Source organism: Triticum dicoccoides, chromosome 5A (genome assembly GCF_002162155.2).
Source record: "Triticum dicoccoides isolate Atlit2015 ecotype Zavitan chromosome 5A, WEW_v2.0, whole genome shotgun sequence".
Taxonomy (NCBI): domain Eukaryota; kingdom Viridiplantae; phylum Streptophyta; class Magnoliopsida; order Poales; family Poaceae; genus Triticum; species Triticum dicoccoides.
In genome coordinates this window covers 222,623,079-222,630,403 of record NC_041388.1, presented here as the reverse complement: position 1 = coordinate 222,630,403, position 7,325 = coordinate 222,623,079, and positions in this window count along the sequence as shown.

The following is a 7,325-nucleotide window of genomic DNA, read 5'->3' as shown; positions in this document are numbered from 1 at the left end:
CATGCGTTGGTTTTCCCTTGAAGAGGAAAGGGTGATGCAGCAAAGCAGCGTAAGTATTTTCCTCAGTTTTTGAGAACCAAGGTATCAATCCAGTAGTGTACAATGCGCGAGTCAACTCGTACCTACACAAACAAGTAAGAACCTCGCAACCAACGTGATAAAGGGGTTGTCAATCCCTTCACGGCCACTTGCAAGAGTGAGATCTGATAGAGATAATAATAATAAGATAAATATTTTTGGTATTTTTATGATATAAATTGAAAGTAAAGATTGCAAAATAAAATAGATTGGAAACTTGTATGATGGAAAATAGACCCGGGGGCCACAGGTTACACTAGTGGCTTCTCTCAAGATAGCATAAGTATTACAGTGGGTAAACAAATTACTGTCGAGCAATTGATAGAATTGAGCATAGTTATGAGAATATCTAGGTATGTGTAAGTGCATCTAGTGCCCCTTAGTGATTTTGGTGTATTGAAGACTTATAGGTTAAGGGACTAATGTGTTTATGAGTGTACACAGGTCTATAAGTCTATGAGGAGTTTGATATTTACAGAGAAAGTCGACCCCTAAAAATGAAGTTCTTCGTCTGAAGACTTTGGTATTCTGAAGACTTTCTGAAGACTTTGAAGGTGAAGAAAATGGTGTGACCTTGAAGACTTGGTATTCATTCGAGGAACATAAAGCGTGAAGACTTTTGTTTTCATAGTTTCATTTTCTCTTTCTTGAGTCATAGGAAACACCGTACTGTTAAAGGGGGTCGAGGAAATACTAAGGAAAAATTTCCATGTGATGCTCAACTCAAAATCCTACACCTACCAATCCCTTCGAGTGAAGCCATTGGAAATCTCATATAGTCCAATCATATTCTTCAGTGATAGAGACGAAGTTCTTCTAGTCTCTGAGGAATTTGTTCTAACTAAGGAGTTAGGAATTCGCCAGTGCGGATTTCCTACACAGTGAGGAACATGATAGCCCTGAGGACTTTGCTACTCAAAATTCCGACCATTGCTGTGCTATGCGCCAGCTGTCCCAAAATATCTATCCACCTGACGGTCATATCATTGAAGGGCATTTATGTCTGATCATGTCGGGCTGCTCCCTAGGCTATAAATATCCGCCCCCTACAACCACTAGCTGGTTGGCTACTCCGAGAGAAACTGACACTTGTCATTTGAGAGCAACCCATCCTCCAAGGACTTTGAGAGAAAATCATCAAGTGAGGAAAAACCAAAAACCCACAACCGAAACACCTACAAACCCCAAGTGATTGAGCATCACTGAAGAGATTGATCCTGCGTGGATCCGACGATTGTTACCTTTGAAGACTGTGCTTCTTCCAGACGGTTAGGCGTCATGGTCTAGAGCATCCAAGAGGAATTGTGGATCGCCGAGTGACCGAGTTTGTGAAGGTTTGGAAGTCGCCTGAAGACTTACCACGAGTGATTGGACGAGGTCTGTGTGACCTTAGTTCAAGGAGAATACGGTGAGGATTAGGTGTCCTGAGCTGCGTGTTCAGGACTGGGTGTCCGGGACTGTGTGTCCTTGAGTTTAAATACTCGGCCACTCCAACCAGACGTACAACTGAGATAGCAGTTGGAACTGGTCTACCAAATCATTGTCTTCGCCAAGCTTACTGTTTCTATTTCCTCAACTCTTTCATTTCCTCATAACTGTGTTGTGTGTTTGTTCATATCTGTGTGACTGAAGACTTTCTCAATTTCCTAAGTTCAATTTCTTCAGTCTGTTTGTCTTCGTCCTGTGTTATCCTGTGATTACGCTTCCTGTACTCTGTGCCTGTTTTCATTTCATCATGATGACTATGCTTGTATTCTGTTATGTTTACTTTTGAGTACTTATTCCACTGCTAGTAGTTCTTCGCTAAGGAATTTCCTCACCGACAAATTCCTCAGTGAAGAATTTCATAAAAATCGCCTATTCACCCCCCCTCTAATCGATATAACGCACTTTCAATTGGTATTAGAGCAAGGTACTCCCTTGTTCTGTGTGATTTTGGTTCGACCGCAGGTATGACCAAGATCTCTGCTGGGTGTCCTACCTTCGATGGGACGGACTACCCCTACTGGAAGAATAAGATGCGAATGCATCTTGAAGCAATTGATAACGATCTCTGGTATGTTGTGGAAAATGGTGTTCCCTCAGTCACACCTTCTCTGAATGCTGCTGATGTGTAGAGATTCAAGTAACTCGACTCTCAAGCGAAGAATATCATATGTGGCCATCTGAGCAAAGGATAGTATGGCAGAGTCAGTGCTTTGGAGACAGCAAAGCTTATCTGGGACAGGTTGTCTAAAGTGAATGAAGGAGTCTCAACTCAGCGTGACTCTCGAGTTGATGTTCTTCGCAATCTCTTCAACCGCTTCAAAAGACTCGACAATGAAAATGTTCAACAATCCTTCGATCGCCTCATTGACATCTCAAATGAGCTTCAAGCACTTGGTGCCACTGACATCACCGACCATGAGGTGGTGAAGAAATTGCTGAGATCGCTTGATTCCTCATTTGACACTCTGGCATTGATGATACAAGAACGTGCTGATTACAAGTCACTTGATCCCGCTGATATTCTCGAAAGGCTAAATACTCATGAGTTCAACTTGCTGAAAAGAGAGATCTCTATGGTTCAAGCTATGGCAGAACACGTGCACTAAAGGCCAAGGCCGTATCTGAGTCCAAAGATGAAGACTCTAGTAGCAGCCTTGGTACTCCCTTTATCTGGCTCTGCTTGTGAAGAAGTTCCAAAAGTTCTCAAGACATGGTCGCTTTGGGAGACCCTCAAGTAGCAGTGATTCCTCATCAAATGACTACAAGAGGAGGCTCTACCACAATGCAAGAAGCCTGGACATTACATTCAAGATTGTCTTCAATGGGAAAAGGAATCAAAGAAGAAGAAATACAAGGATTACAGTTCTGATGATGCGAAAAAAAAGAAGAAATCCACAAAATCCTCATCATCAAAATCCTCAAAGCCTTCATATCACAAGAAGAGCAGCTCCAAGAAGGCCAGGGCATTCATTGGCAAGGAAATGGACTCTGAGGCTGAATCTGAAGAAAATGAGGAAGAGGAGTCATCTGGGGAGTCCGAATCCGGAGTGGTGAGCCTAGCTCTCGCTACTGCATTCGTCAGCAAGTCTATCTTCAACACTGAAGAAAATAATGTAACGCCCTCGATGCGGCTATGTCTCCTATGTGTCGAAGCACGACTTAGAGGCATAACCGCATTGAAAGCAATGTCGCAAGTAAGGCAATCTTCACAACATCCCATGTAATATAGATAATAAAAGGGGAAGGTACATAGTTGGCTTACACTCGCCACGTCAATCAAAGTACATAAATAGCATTACATCATCCAATCACTCATGGCCCGACTACGGTGCCAAAATAAAAGATCAACCCAACATGCGACACGGTCCCGATGGCCCCAACTGGGCACCACTACCGATCATCAGGGAAAGACACATAGTAACGGCGTGAGTCCTCATCGAACTCCCACTTGAGCTCAAACGCATCATCTGGAACGGAGTCGTCTGGCCTTGCATCTGGTTTGGAAGTAATCTGTGAGCCACAGGGACTCAGCAATCTCGCACCCTCGCGATCAAGACAAGGTAAGGCAAGGTAATATGTGGAGCTGCAGCAAGCGACTAGCATATATGGTGGCTAACCTGTTCGCAAAAGAGAGCGAGAAGAGAAGGTAAAGCGCGAATGAATAACTAGAGAAAAACCTGCGGGAAGCATTATTCCAACACCGTGTTCACTTCCCGGACTCCGCGAGAAGAGACCATCATGGTAACACACACGATTGATTCATTTTAATTAAGTTAAGGTTCAAGTTATCTACAACCGGACATTAACAAATTCCCATCTGCCCATAACTGCGGGCACGGCTTTCAAAAGTTCAAATCCCTGCAGGGGAGTCCCAACTTAGCCCATGACAAGCTCTCACGGTCAACGAAGGATATACCTTCTCCCGAGACATTCCGATCAGACTCGGTATCCCGGTTCTACAAGACACTTCGTCAAGTTAAAACAAATCCAGCAACACCGCCCGAATGTGCCGACAAATCCCAATAGGAGCTGCACATATCTCGTTCTCAGGGCACAATCAGATAAGCAATCCGTACAACTAAAACCAGCCCTCGAGTTTCCCCGAGGTGGCGCTGCAAGGGGCTCTAGGTTGGACCAACACTCAGAGGAGCACTAGCCCGGGGGGGGGGGGTTAAATAAGATGACCCTCGGGCTCCAGAAACCAAAGGGAAAAAGAGGCTAGGTGGCAAATGGTAAAACCAAGGTTGGGCATTACTGGAAGAGTTTTATTCAAGGCGAACTATCAAGGGGTTCCCATTATCACCCAACCGCGTAAGGAACGCAAAATCCGGGAACATAACACCGATATGACGGAAACTAGGGCGGCAAGAGTGGAACAAAACACTAGGCAAAAGGCCGAGCCTTCCACCCTTTACCAAGTATATAGATGCATTAAGATAACAAGATAATATAATGATATCCCAACAAGTAAATAATGTTCCAACAAGGAACGGTCTCCAATCTTCACCCGCAACTAGCAACGCTATAGCCAATCAACGGTTTGCTAGGACATGGTGGGTTAGAGGTTTGACATGGCAATTTGGGAGGCATGATAAGCAAGTGGTAGGCATCATAGCATAGGCATAGCAAAAGAGCGAGCATCTAGCAAAGCAAAGATAGAAGTGATTTCGAGGGTATGATCATCTTGCCTGCAAAGTTGTCAGAGTTGACTGGATCCTCAAGAGCAAACTCAACGGGCTCCTCGTTAGCGAACTCGTCTCCCGGCTCTACCCAAACAAGACAAACAAGCAAAAGAAACGCAATCAACCATGTGCAAAGATCAAACAACATGATGCAAACATGGTATGCTATGCGGGATGCGATATGTGATGCATATGCAAGATTTGAAAAAGAAGGAATGAACCTGGCCTCAACATGGAAAACCAAGTGTGCCACTGGAAAGGTGAGGTGATTTCGGTTGAAATCGATATAAAGAACGCCGGAATCGGATGCATGGTTTGGAAATGGCAAGCAATTCTAATATGGCACCGGTCTGTGATATACAGCAAGTAGCCATCTAAATGCAACAAATTAAACATGCTAAACACCCAAACATGGCAACAAAATACATGGTAGGGATCCATTCATGATTCTTAACAAAAGATGAACACTGAGCATGCAAATCAGATATCAATTAGGCATGTTTACGAGCTCGATGCACTCACTACTGAGCATGTCATGACAAACTAAGCATACACCCATCAAGAATACACATTATACAAGCTATACATGGCAAGAACAATAACATAACATGCACGGATCAACTACAACATCCTCGGCAAAATCGCTAACAAGTAGACAATCTGCCCAGATTCACGAAATAGCAAAAGTAGAGATCGATTGACTCAAGCTAGGGTGCTTCTTAATTGCAAACAAAGACATGGATGGATAGAGCACTACAAGATTAACAAAATATCCTTACTGATCATCCTCAAAAGAGGCAAAGATCACTAGGAAACAACATGAACATATGGCATATTGATAAAAACAGATCAAGGACTTTGTGGAATTGCTAAGTCCCTGAAATCAGCATTAACGAATGCACCACTTTGCAAGCTTGTGCTAGGCACCAGACACATCGCAAAAATACATGGATGGCACCTCTAGAAAGATGGCAAAATATATAACAAAACTCATGTAGAGCTCAGGGGCATATCATGCACACAATAATCATGGCAAAAATGACAAATAGCTATTTGGAGCAGCAGATATGACAATGAACCCAAATAGCACTCTTCCAACGGCATTTCAGGCATCAAGATGAACTCAAATGAAAATGATTCAATGAGATGAAATGATGTACTCTCTGAGACGAACATTTTGATATGCTATGTGCCCAAAACGGATCTACGGATGCAAAGTTACGATGCGATGAACATGGCAATTTAATTAGGGACTTATGGTAAAAAAGGAGGTCAACCCCTAGGGTTTCCCGATCTGGATCTGGATCTCCGGCACGGATCCTGAAGTAGATCACCGGAGTTCCTGTAGCAGAGCTCACCGGAGGGAAGTAGGGGACGTCGAGGGGACCGCCGGATCCGGCGAGAGGGTCGCCGGAGATGAAGCTGCCGGGCGCGGTCGCCGGAGCCGGGAGCTCCTCTCCCTGGCGCGGCCGCCGGCGAGGCCTTGAGGCGTCAGGGCGAGGGCGTCGATGGCGGCTTCTCCGGGAGGCGAGGCGGCTCGGCCGCGAGGAGAAGAGGCGGCGGAAGTAGGAGATGACTCGGGCGGCGGTGGAGGGAGCCCAGGCCGCAGGGGCCGGCCACGGGCCGAGCGGGCCCGCGCGGAAACGGCGGCGATGTGGGGCGCCCGCTGCCACGTGGCGCAGACCGGTAGGTCGGCGGCGGCAGGCGGACAATGTCCGGACTGCGGGTTTTGTCCGGCGGCGGTGGATGGAGTGGATCTAGGGTTTCGGGAGAGGGGAACCGGAAATTTCGGAGGGGGTGTATTTATAGGCATAGAGGGAGCTAGGACTGTCCAAATGAGGTGTGGTTTTCGGCCACGCGATCGTGATCGAACGCTCTAGAAGATGGAGAAGGTTTTGGTGGGTTTTGGGCCAAAATGGAGGGGTGTTGGGCTGTAACACACACGAGGCATGTTCGGTCCCTCGGTTAACCGTTGGATCATCAAACGAAGTCCAAATGGTACGAAACTTGACAGGCGGTCTACCGGTAGTAAACCAAGGCCGCTTGGCAAGTCTCGGTCCAATAAGGAAATGTTTAATTCCCACACACAAAAGAAAGGTAGAAATGACCACCGGAGGAGAACGAAGCGCCGGAATGCAAAACAGACAACGGGGAAAATGCTCGGATGCATGAGACGAACACGTATGCAAATGCAATGCACATGATGACATGATATGAGATGCATGACAACGACAACAACACACGAAGACAAAAACCCAAACCCGAGGAAATAAAATAACTTAACGCCGGAAATGGCAAGAGTTGGATTACATATTGGGTAAAATCATATCCGGGGTGTTACAACACTCCACCACTATGAAATGATCTCGTCCCGAGATCTAGGACTGGAAGAGCGCCGGGTACTTAGAACGGAGGTGATCCTCGCGTTCCCAGGTGGCTTCATGGTCGGAATGGTGTGACCACTTGACTTTGAGGAATTTGATTGACTTATTGCGAGTCTTGCATTCAGTCTCTTCAAGAATTGCAACGGGGTGCTCACGATAAGAGAGATCTTATTGGAGCTCAATGTCTTCGAAG